Below are 12,763 nucleotides of genomic sequence, written 5' to 3'. Positions count from 1 at the left end.
AGTCTCCTTCAGAATGGACTGGTTGGATCTCCTTGCAGTCCAAGGGACTCTCAAGAGTCTTCTCCAACACCACGGTTCAAAAGCATCAGTTCTTCGGCGCTCAGCCTTCTTCACAGTCCAACTCTCACATCCATACATGACCACTGGAAAAACCATACCCTTGACAAGACGGGCCTTTGTTGGCAAAGTAATGTCTCTGCTTTTGAATATGCTATCTAGGTTGGACATAACTTTCCTTTCAAGGAGTAGGCGTCTTTTAATTTCATGGCTGCAGTCACCATCTGCAGTGATTTTGGAGCCCAGAAAAATAAAGTCTAACACTATTTCCACTGTTTCCCCATCTATTTCCCATGAAGTGGTGGGACCGGATGCCATGACCTTCGTTTTCTGAATGTTGAGCTTTAAGCCAACTTTTTCACTCTCCACTTTCACTTTCATCAAGAGGCTTTTTAGTTCCTCTTCACTTTCTGCCATAAGGGTGGTGTCATCTGCATATCTGAGGTGATTGATATTTCTCCCGGCAATCTTGATTCCAGCTTGTGCTTCTTCCAGCCCAGTGTTTCTCATGATGTACACTGCATATGAATTAAATAAGCAGGGTGACAATATATAGCCTTGACGTACTCCTTTTCCTATTTGGAACCAGTCTGTTGTTCCATGTCCAGTTCTAACTGTTGCTTCCTGACCTGCATACAGATTTCCCAAGAGGCAGGTCAGGTGGTCTGGTATTCCCATCTCTTTCAGAATTTTCCACAGTTTATTGTGATCCACACAGTCAAAGGCTTTGGCATAGTCAATAAAGCAGAAATAGATGTTTTTCTGGAACTCTCTTGCTTTTTCCATGATCCAGCAGATGTTGGCATCTTGATCTCTGGTTCCTCTGCCTTTTCTAAAACCAGCTTGAACATCAGGAAGTTCACGGTTCACTTATTGCTGAAGTCTGACTTGGAGAATTTTGAGCATTAGTTTCCTAGCATGTGAGATGAGTGCAATTGTGCGGTAGTTTGAGCATTCTTTGGCATTGCCTTTCTTTGGGATTGGAATGAAAACTGACCTTTTCCAGTCCTGTAGCCACTGCTAAGTTTTCCAAATTTGCTGGCATATTGAGTGTAGCACTTTCATAGCATCATCTTTCAGGATTTGAAATAGCTCCACTGGAATTCCATCACCTCCACTAGCTTTGTTCGTAGTGATGCTTTCTAAGGCCCATTTGACTTCACATTCCAGGATGTCTGGCTCTAGGTCAGTGATCACACCATTGTGATTATCTTGGTCATGAAGATCTTATTTGTACAGTTCTTCTGTGTATTCTTGCCACTTCTTCTTAATATCTTCTGCTTCTGTTAGGTCCATACCATTTCTGTCCTTTATTGAGCCCATCTTTGCATGAAATGTTCCCTTGGTATCTCTAATTTTCTTGAAGAAATCTCTAGTCTTCCCCATTCTGTTGTTTTCCTCTATTTCTTTGCATTGATTGCTGAGGAAGGCTTTCTTATCTCTTCTTGCTATTCTTTGGAACTCTGCATTCAGATGTTATATCTTTCATTTTCTCCTTTGCTTTCACTTCTCTTCTTTTCACAGCTATTTGTAAGGCCTCCCCAGACAGCCATTTTGCTTTTTTGCATTTCTTTTCCATGGGGATGATCTTGATCCCTGTCTCCGGTGCAATGTCACGAACCTCATTCCATAGTTTATCAGGCAGTCTATCTATCAGATATAGGCCCATAAATCTATTTCTCACTTCTGCTGTATAATCATAAGGGATTTGATTTAGGTCATACCTGAATGGTCTAGTGGTTTTCCCTACTTTCTTCAATTTAAATCTGAATTTGGTAATAAGGAGTTCATGATCTGAGCCACAGTCAGCTCCCGGTCTTGTTTTTGTTGACTGTATAGAGCTTCTCCATCTTTGGCTGCAAAGAACATAATCAATCTGATTTTGGTGTTGGCCATCTGGTGATGTCCATGTGTAGAGTCTTCTCTTGTGTTGTTGGAAGAGGGTGTTTGTTATGATCAGTGCATTTTCTTGGCAAAACTCTATTAGTCTTTGCCCTGCTTCATTCCGTATTCCAAGGGCAAATTTGCCTGTTACCCCAGGTGTTTCTTGACTTCCTACTTTTGCATTCTAGTCCCCTATAATGAAAAGGACATCTTTTTTGGGTGTTAGTTCTAAAAGGCCTTGTAGGTCTTCATAGAACCATTCAACTTCAGCTTCTTCAGCGTTACTGGTTGGGGCATAGACTTGGATTACTGTGATACTGAATGGTTTGTCTTGGAATAGAACAGAGATCATTCTGTCTTTTTTGAGAGTGCATCCTAGTAATGCATTATGGACTCTTTTGTTGACTATGATGGCTACTTCATTTCTTCTGAGGGATTCCTATCCGCAGTAGTAGACATAATGGTCATCTAAGTTAAATTCACCCATTCCAGTCCATTTTCGTTCGCTGATTCCTAGAATGTCGACATTCACTCTTGCCATCTCTTGTTTGACCACTTCCAATTTGCCTTGATTCATGGACCTGACATTCCAGGTTCCTATGCAATTATTGCTCTTTACAGCATCGGACCTTGCTTCTATCACCAGTCATATCCACAGTTGGGTATTGTTTTTGCTTTGGCCCCATCCCTTCATTCTTTCTGGAGTTATTCCTCCACTGATGTCTAGTAGCATATTGGGCACCTACTGACCTGGGGAGTTCCTCTTTCAGTATCCTATCATTTTGCCTTTTCATACTGTTCATGGGGTTCTCAAGGCAAGAATACTGAAGTGGTTTGCCATTCCCTTCTCCAGTGGACCACATTCTGTCATCTGACCCGCCCGTCTTGGGTTGCCACATGGGCATGGCTTAGTTTCATTGGGTTAGACAAGGCTGTGGTCCTAGTGTGATTAGATTGATTTGTTTCCTGTGAGTATGGTTTCAGTATGTCTGCCCTCTGATGCCCTCTTGCAACACCTACCATCTTACTTGGGTTTCTCTTACCTTGGGTGTCCATGCAGTCTCAAAAAGTCAGACATGAGTAAGTAACTATTATCTTAATTAAGTGAAAAAACAAAAACAAATCCTGTTTGTCTAAGGAAGAAAGGTGTTCAGTATTTCAAGTGCACCAAAAGAGAAACAACTTATTAAGCACATGAACAAGCATAGTATCACAGTATCCTACAAAGAAATTGATAAATTCACAGAATATTGTGATCTGATTGAGAATTCAAAATAGCTGTCAGGAAACAACTCTATGAGGTATTAGAAAATTCATAAAGAAAGTTCAGTGGGTTCAGGAATAAAATTAATGAACAGAAGGAATATTTACCAAAGAAATGGAAACTCTAAAAAGAACCAAGCAAAAATTTTGGAGCTGAGGAACTGAATAAATGAGATAAAGAATGCATTACAAAGCCCTGGAAACAGAGCAGATTATAAGAAAGAGAGAATAAGTGAGCTCAGTGATAGAAATGGTACAGGTAGAAGAAGAGGGAGAACGAAGATCTTAAAAATTCTATAAGAACTATCAAACTTCATTAGGAAGTACAGCATGAAGATAATGGGTATCCCAGAGGGAGAAAAGAGTAGGAGTTTGTTAAATCATAGCTGAGAGCACTACAAATCTGGGAAGGAACAGGGTATGCAAGTATAGAAAGCTAAGAGAATACCTAGTTACCTCCATGCACAAAGACTGTTTCTAAGACACATGATATTAAAACGTCAAAAAATCGATGAAAAAGAAAGAATTTCAAAGCAGCCAAGGAATAAACGATGGCTGTCTCAGCAGAAACTCTACAGGCTAGGGGAGAGTGGAATGACAGACTCAAAATATTGAAGGCAAAAACTGTCAACCAAGAATACCCTATCCAGGAAAGTTACCCCTTTAGATATGGAGAAATAAAAACTTTCCTGGACAAATGTAAGCTGAGGGAGTTCATCACCATTAGATCTGCCTCACAGGATATTTTGAAAGGAGCTATTCACCCTTAAAAAGGAAAAGAAAGGGCAAAAGTGCAGAAAATCTTAAGTAAGGTGATAAATAGACTGGATCAGAAAATCACAGCTCTGTATCAGAAGAGGTTGTTAAACAATTAATTATAGCATAAAGATTAAAAGGAGAAAAAACAGTAAAAATAACAATAGCTATTTCAATTTGGTAACACACTTGCAACATAAAAAGGGATGGGGAACACATGTATACCTGTGGCGGATTCATTTTGATATTTGGCAAAACTAATACAATTATGTAAAGTTTAAAAATAAAATAAAATTTAAAAAAATAAAAGAGGAAGAGAAAATGAATGGAATCTGTATAGGCAAATAAAGACAAATTGTTATCAGCAGAGAAAGGACTATTTTAACTATGATGATTTTTTTTTTTTTTTTTTGGCACAGGAGTGTTTTTTTGTATAAAAATATTATTTTTAGAAAACATCGTGGCAACCACAAAACATAAATACAGCAGAGACATGAAACATTTAAAAAGAGGTGAATCTGAAAAAAAAATATATAGAAAACAGCCAAATTAAAATGGCAGACAGAAACACAAGGACAAAGAAACAATGGAGATATAGGACAATTGGAAAACAAAAGATAAAGTGGCACAACTAAGTCATCATCTGTCAATAATCATCCTAATATAAATGCATTTCATTCACCAGTCAAAAGCAGAGCAGCTGCATGGGTTAAACAGTAAGATCCAATTATATGCTGACTCTAGGAGAAACACCTCAGCTTTAGAAACAAACATAGGCTCAAAGAGAAGCGATTGAAGGTGATACTCCAAGCAGAGGGCAGGCAAAATAAAAAGGGTGTAGCCATATTCACATCAATCAAAATAGACATTTTATGATAAAGGGGGTAATTTTTAAGAACATAGAATCAGTTCAGTTCAATCACTCAGTCGTGTCCAACTCTTTGTGACCCCATGAACCGCAGCACGCCAGGCCTTCCTGTCTATCACCAACTCCCAGAGTTTACCTAAACCCATGTCCATTGAGTCTGTGATGCCATCCATCCATCTCATCCTCTGTCATCCCCTTCTCCTCCCCCCTCAATCCTTCCCAGCAACAGGAGTCAGTTTCCAAGGAGTCAGTTTTTCACATCAAGTGGCCAAAGTATTGGAGCTTCAGCTTCAGTATCAGTCCTTCCTATGAATATTCAGAGTTGATTTCCTTTAGGATTGATTGGTTGGATCTCCTTAAAGTGCAAGGGACTCTCAAGTGCCTTCTCCAACACCACAGTTCAAAAGCATCTTTGGCACTCAGCTTGCTTTATAGTCTAACTCTCACATCTATACATGACCACTGGAAAAACCATAGCTTTGACTAGATGGACCTTTGTTGGCAAAGTAATGTCTCTGCTTTTTATATATGCTGTCTGGGTTGGTCATAACTTTTCTTCCAAGGAGCAAACCTCTTTTAATTTTATGGCTGCAGTCACCATCTACAGTGATTTTGGAACCCAAGAAAATAAAGTCTGTCACTGTTTCCATTATTTCCCCATCTATTTGTCATGAAGTAATGGGCTTCCCAGGTGGCGCTAGTGGTAAAGAACCTGCCTGCCAATCCAGGAGAGAAGAGATGCAGGTTTGATTCTTGGGTTGGGAAGATCCTCTGGAGCAGAGCATGGCAATCCACTCCAGTATTTTTGCCTGGAGAATCCCATGGACAGAGGAGCCTAGCATGGGGTTGCAAAGAGTCAGACACAACTGAGTGACTTTCACTTTCATTTTCACTTTCAATGGGACCGGATGCCATGATCTTTGTTTTTTGAATGTTGAGTTTTAAGCCAACTTTTTCTCTCTCCTCTTTCACTTTCATCAAGAGGCTCTTTAGTTCCTCTTCACTTTCTGCTATAAGGGTGGTATCATCTGCATATCTAAGGTTATTGATATCTCTCCCAGAAATCTTGATTCCAGCTTGTGCTTCCTCCAGCCTGGCATTTCACATGACGTGCTCTGCATATAACTTAAATAAGTAGGGTGACAATATACAGGATTGACATACTCTTACCTCGATTTGGAACCAGTCAATTGTTCCATGTCCAGTTTTCTAACTGTTGCTTTTTGACCTGCATACAGATTTTTCAGGAGGCAGGTAAGGTGGTCTGGTATTCCCATCTCTTGAAGAATTTCCTACAGTGTGTTGTGATCAAAGGCTTTGGTGTAGTCAATAAAGCAAAAGTAGATGTTTTTTTCTGGAACTCTTTTGCTTTTTTCTGTGATCTAAAGGATGCTGGCAATTGGTTCTTCTGCCTTTTCTAAATCCAGCTAGAACATCTGGAAGTTCTCAGTTCACATACTTTTGAAGTCTCGCTTGGAGAATTTTTAGCATTACTTTGCTGGTGCATGAGAATTCAACAAATGCAGTGTTGAGAGGGAATTTTATAGCAATTCAGCAATTCAAAACTCAAGTAAGTAGTCTAAACTTACATCTAAAGGAAGTAGGAAAAGAAGAAGAAACAGAGCCCAAAGTCAGTATAAGGAAGGAAATAAAGATCATAACAGAAATAAACAAGTGGAGACTAAAAAACACACCAAAGATCAATGAAACTAAGAGCTGATCCTTTGGAAAGAGAAATAAAATTGACAAACATTTATCTAGACTCAAGAAAATAAAAAGAGAGAAGGCTCAGATAAATAACATCAGAAATGAAAGAAGAAATTGCAACAGATAAAACAGAATACAAAAGATTATAAGAGAATACTATGATCAGCTATCTACCAACAAATTGGTCAACATAGAAGAAATGGATAAATTCTTAGAATCATACAACCTTTCAAGACTGAATCATAAAGAAATACAAAATCCAATTAGACTCATCGCCAGTAAGGAGATTGAGACAGTAATTTAAAAAAGCTTCTCAGAAAGCAAAACCCCAGGACTCAATAGCTTTACCAAACATTTTAAGAAGATTTAATACTGATCTTTCTCAAATTCTTCCAAAAAATTGAAGAGGAGGGACTGTTTCCTAAGTCATTTTGCAAGGCTAGCACCATCTTGATACCAATACCAGACCAGTACAGCACACACATACAAAATTACAGGTCAATATCTCTAATGAACAGAGATGGAAATACCTCAACATAATATTAGCAAAATACAATATATTATAGTATCATAGACCATGATCAAGAGGGATTTATTCCAGGGATGTAGGATGGTTCAAATGTGCAAAGCAACTAGCATGATAATCAGATTAACAACATGAAATATAAAAATCAACTTATCATCTCAATAGGTACAGAAAAAGCTTTTAATAAGATTCAATACTCATTCATGTTAAAACTCTCAACAAACAGTATATAAGGAATGTATCCCACTTACTAAAGCTCATTTATGAGAAATCCACAGCTAACTTCATACTCAATGGTGAAAAACTGAAAGCTATCCCTCTAAGATCTAGAGCAAGACAAAGATGCTAACTCTTGCCACTCTTATTCAACATAGTCTTAACCATAGTGTTTAGGCAAGGGAAAAGAAAAGCATCCAAACTTGGATGAAGAAGTAAAACTGTCATCATTTGCAGATAACATGAATATTATATATAATATATATATATATATATTATATATAATGGCTTCCCAGGTGTTGCTTGTGGTAAAGAACCTATTTGTAAATGGAGAAGATATTAGAGAAGGAATGGAATGGAGGAGATATGAGAGAAGAGGGTTTGATCCCTGGGTTGGGAAGATCCCCTGAAGGAGAGCATGGCAACCCAAATAAATATTCTCGCCTGGAGACTCCCATGGACAGAGGAGCCTGGCAGGTTATAGTCCATAGGGTCACACAGAGCTGGATATGACTGAAGTGACTTAGCATGTACACACACGTACACACACACACACGTATAACCCTAAAGTCTCCACCAAAAACTGATAGAAATGATAAAAGAATACAGTAAAATTGCAGGGTAGAAAATCAATATAAAAATCTGTTTAATTTCTATACACTAACAACAAACTAGTAGAATGAAAAATTAAGAAAGCAATCTCTGTATCTTCTTTGGAAAAATGTCTATTTTGGTGTTCTGTCCAGTTTTTTATTTTATTTTTTTTAATTGAGCTCTACGAACTGTTGTATATTTTGGAAATTAAGCACTTGGCTGCATTATTTGCAAATATTTTCTCCCATTCCATACATTGTCTTTTCATTTTCTTTATGGTTTCCTTTTCTGGCAAGCATGTGCGTTTGACTAGGTTCCATTTATTTATTTTTGCTTTTATTTCCTTTGCCTCGGAAGACTGATCTAGGAAAGCATTGATATAATTTATCACACAGAATGTTTTGCCTCTGTTCTCTTCTAGGAATTTTATGTGCTGTGTTATATTTAAGTCTTTAAGCCATTTTGAGTTTATTTTGTATATGGTGTGAGGATGTGTTCTAACTTCATTGATTTACATGAAGCCATTCAGCTTTCCCAACAATACTTGCTGAAAGGACTATCTTTTCTCCATTGTATATTCTTGCCTGCTTTGTTGAAGATTAAATGATCTTGCTGCTACTGCTGCTAAGTTGCTTCAGTTGTGTCCGACTCTGTGCGACCCCATAGACAGCAGCCCACCAGTCGTCTCCATCCATGGGATTCTCCAGGCAAGAACACTGGAGTGGGTTGCCATTTCCTTCTCCAATGCATGAAAGTGGAAAGTGAAAGTGAAGTCGCTCAGTCGTGTCCGACTCCCAGCGACCCCATGGACTGCAGCCTACCAGGCTCCTCCGTCCATGGGATTTTCTGGGCAACAGTACTGGAGTGGGGTGCCATTGCCTTCTCCAAATGATCTTAGGTGTGTGGATTTATTTCTGGGCTCTCTTCTGTTCCATTGATGAATATGTCTGCTTTTTTGGCCAATACCCTGTTGTTTTGATTAGTGTAGCTTTGTAGTAGTGTCTCATGGACATGAGTCTGAGTGAACTCCGGGAGTTGGTGATGGACAGGGAGGCCTGGTGTGCTGCGCTTCATGGGGTCGCAAAGAGTTGGACACGACCGAGCTACTGAACTGAACTGAACTGTAGTAGTGTCTAAAGTCTGGTAAGGTTATGCCTTCAGTTTGTGTTCTTTTTTCTCAGGATTGCTTTGGCATACAGATGACCAACAGTCACATGGAAAGATGCTCACCATCACTAATTATTAAAGAAATGTAAATCAAAACTGCAATAAGGTATCACATCACACCAGTCAGAATTGCCATTACCAAAATCAAAACTGCAATAAGGTATCACATCACACCAGTCAGAATTGCCATTACCAAAAGTTACAAATAATAAACGCTAGAGAGGGTGTTCAAACTACCACACAATTGCACTCATCTCACATGCTAATGAGAGTAATGCTCAAAATTTTCCAAGTGAGGCTTCAACAGTACCTGAACTGAGAAATTCCAGATGTTCTAGCTGGATTTACAAAAGGCAGAGGAATCAGAGATCAAATTGCCAACATCTGTTTGAATCATTGAAAATGCAAGAGAGTTCCAGAAAAACATCTACTTGTGCTTTATTGACTACATCAAAGCCTTTGCCTATGTGGATCACAACAAACTGTGGAAAATTCTTCAAGAGACGGGAGTACCAGAACACCTTACCTGACTCCTGAGAAATCTGTATGCAGGTCAAGAAGCAACAGTTAGAAGTGGACATGGAACAATGGATGGGTTCCAAATTGGGGAAGGAGTATGTCAATGCTGTATATTGCCACCCGGATTATTTAACTTATATGCAGAGTACATCATGTGAAATGCCAGGCTGGATGAAGCACAAGTGGAATCAAGATTGCCGGGAGAAATATCAATAACCTCAGATATGCAGATGACACCACCCTTATAGCAGAAAGTGAAGATAAACTAAAGAGCCTCCTGATGAAAGTGAAAGAGGAGAGAGAAAAAATTGGCTTAAAGCTCAACATTCAAAAATCGAAGATCATGGCATGTGGTCCCATTACTTCATGGCAAAAAGATGGGGAAACGATGGAAACAGTGACACACTTTATTTTCCTGGGCTCCAAAATCACTGCAGATGGTGACTGAAGCCATGAAATTAAAAGAAGCTTACTCTTTGGAAGAAAAGTTATGATCAACCTAGACAGTATATTAAAAATCAGAGACATTACCTTGTCAACAAAGGCCCATCTAGTCAAACCTAAGGTTTTTCCGGTAGTCATGTATGGATGTTGGACCATAAAGAAGGCTGAGTGCCGAAGAATTGCTGCCTTTGAACTGTGGTGTTGGAGAAGACTCTTGAGAGTCCCTTGGACTGAAAGATGATCAAACCAGTAAATCCTAAAGGAAATCAGTCCTGAATGTTCATTGGAAGGACTGATGCTGAAGCTGAAGCGCCAATACTTTTGCCACCTGATAATGAAGGACTGACTCCTTGGAAAAGACCCTGATTTTGGCAAAGAATGAAGGCAAGAGGAGAAGGGGAAGACAGAGGATGAGATGGTTGGATGGCACCACTGACTCAATGGACATGAGTTTAAGCAAGCTCTGGGAGTTGGTGATGGACAGGGAAGCCTGGCATGCTGTAGTCCATGAGGTCACAAAGAGTCAGACACAACTGAGTGACTGAATTGAACTGAAGAGAGGATGTGGAGAAAAGAGAAGCCTCCTATTCCATGGAAAATAGTATGGAAATTCCTTAAAAACTAAAAATAGAGCTACTGTGTGATCCAGCGCTCCCACTTCTGGGCATATACTCAGACAAACCTGTAAGTCTAAAAGAGACATGCACCCCAATATTCACAGCAGTACTATTTATAATAGCTGAGACATGGAAACAGTCTAAGTGTCCATTAACAGATGCATGGATGAAGAAGATGTGGTCTATTTATACAGTGAAATATTACTCAGACAAAAAAGTGAAATAATGCCACTTTCAGAAACATGGATGGACCTAGAGATAATCATACTAAGTGAAGTAAGTAAGACAGAGAAAGGCACATATTGTATGTGGAATCTAAAAAATGATGCAAATGTACTTATTTACAAGATAGAAGCAGACTTGCAGACGTAGAAAACAAATATATGGTCACCAAAGGTGAACAAGGTGGGGAGAATAAATTAGGAACTTGGGATTAACAGATACACATTATTATATATAAAGTAGATAAACAACAAGGACCCACTGTATACCATGGGAAACTGTATTCAATATTTCATAATAATCTATAATGAAAAACCATTCAGGGAAGTGATCTGGTAGTGGCAGCCAGGGCAGCAAGGGGATCCCTGAAGCTTTTGGATTCTCGCAGCTGAGCAGGGATTTAACTGCCACCGTGTCGAGCAAAAGAGCAAAGACCAAGACCACGAAGAAGTGCCCCCAGTGCACAACCTCCAGTGTGGTGTCCATGTTCAACCAGTCACCGATTCAGGAGTTCAGGGAGGCCTTCAGTATGATGGTTTAGAACAGAGATGGCTTCATTAACAATGAAGACTTGGGTGATACGCTTGCCTCCCTGGGGAAAAATCCAACTGATGAGAATCTGGATGCCATGATGAATAAGGCTCAGGGTTCCACAAAATTTGCCATGTTTCTCACGATGTTTGGTGAAAAGATAAATGGTGCAGATCCGGAAAATGTCATCAGAAACACTTTTACTTACTTTGATGAAGCAACTGGCACCATTCAGGAGGATTAGTTGAGAGAGCTGCTGGCTGCAGTGGGAAACTGGTTTACAGAGGAGGAAGTGGAGGAGCTGTACAGAAAAGCACCTATTGACAAAAAGGGGAGTTTCCATTATATCACTTTCATGCACATCCTTAAGCATGGAGCAAAAGACCAAGATGACCTAGAACTTCAGATTCCAGTCAAACGTTTCTTTTTGCCACTCTGAGTATTTTTGAGACTTCTCCAAAGCCTATTACATGCCCTTAGCTTTACAGCTCTGCCTTTCTTGTTGTATTTATTCTCAGCCATTTGGGGAACATTCATCTCTATAATCAGACTGGATGTGGGACTTTCTGTCATCTTCAGAATAGAAAATAGAGTAAATTTAACTTACCAGCTGCCCCCTACCCTCCCTGCCCCCAATAACTGCAGTCTACAGAGGCTTCGCTGTTTACTCAGTGGTAAAGAATCTGCCTTCAATGTGGGAGACCCAGGTTTGATCCTTGGGTGGGAAAGATCACCTGGAGAAGGGAATGACAACCCACTCCAGTACTCTTGCCTGGAGAATCCCATGGACAGAAGAGCCTGGCAGGCTACAGTCCATGGGGTCATAAAGAATCAGACATGACTGAACAACTGACACACACACAGAGTCAATATATTTTTTCAGAGAACATTAGTCACTCAATGTTTTCTGAACCATAATCAAATGTTATGATAAAAAAGCATTTGAAAAAGAATACATGTGTGTGTACACACACACACACACACACACACACAAATCACTTTGTTGTATACCTGAAACTAGCACAAAGCTGTAGATCAACTATATTTCAATAAAACAAGAAAAAACTCACTTACAATCTCAAAAAACAAAAAAATACCAAGAATAAATTTAAACACTAAAAAAAACACCAGAAATGATAAGATATTGTTGAAAAATAAGACACAAAAAATGGGAAAATATTCTGTGCTCATGGATTAGAAGGATTAAACTGTTAAAAATGTCCATTTTTCCTATAATAGTTTATAGATTCAATGCAATCCCTATTAAAAACCCAATGACATTTTTCACAGAAAAATTTAAATTTATTTACAACCATAAAAGACCGCAAATAGCCAAAGTGATTCTGAGAAAAAACAACAAAGCTAGAGACATCATACACTCTGCTTTTAAAT

The 12,763-nt window shown here is 39.1% G+C and overlaps 1 pseudogene; it reads left to right on the top strand.

Moving 5' to 3' along the window:
• The first annotated feature begins 6,734 nt into the window (after positions 1-6,734).
• LOC129619542 (myosin regulatory light polypeptide 9-like) lies at positions 6,735-11,810 on the top strand (annotated as a pseudogene).
• Positions 11,811-12,763: the final 953 nt, after the last annotated feature.

The sequence above is a fragment of the Bubalus kerabau genome, chromosome 9 (assembly GCF_029407905.1).
Source record: "Bubalus kerabau isolate K-KA32 ecotype Philippines breed swamp buffalo chromosome 9, PCC_UOA_SB_1v2, whole genome shotgun sequence".
NCBI classification, from domain to species: Eukaryota; Metazoa; Chordata; class Mammalia; order Artiodactyla; family Bovidae; genus Bubalus; species Bubalus kerabau.
This window is presented reverse-complemented; position numbering and strand designations above follow the sequence as displayed.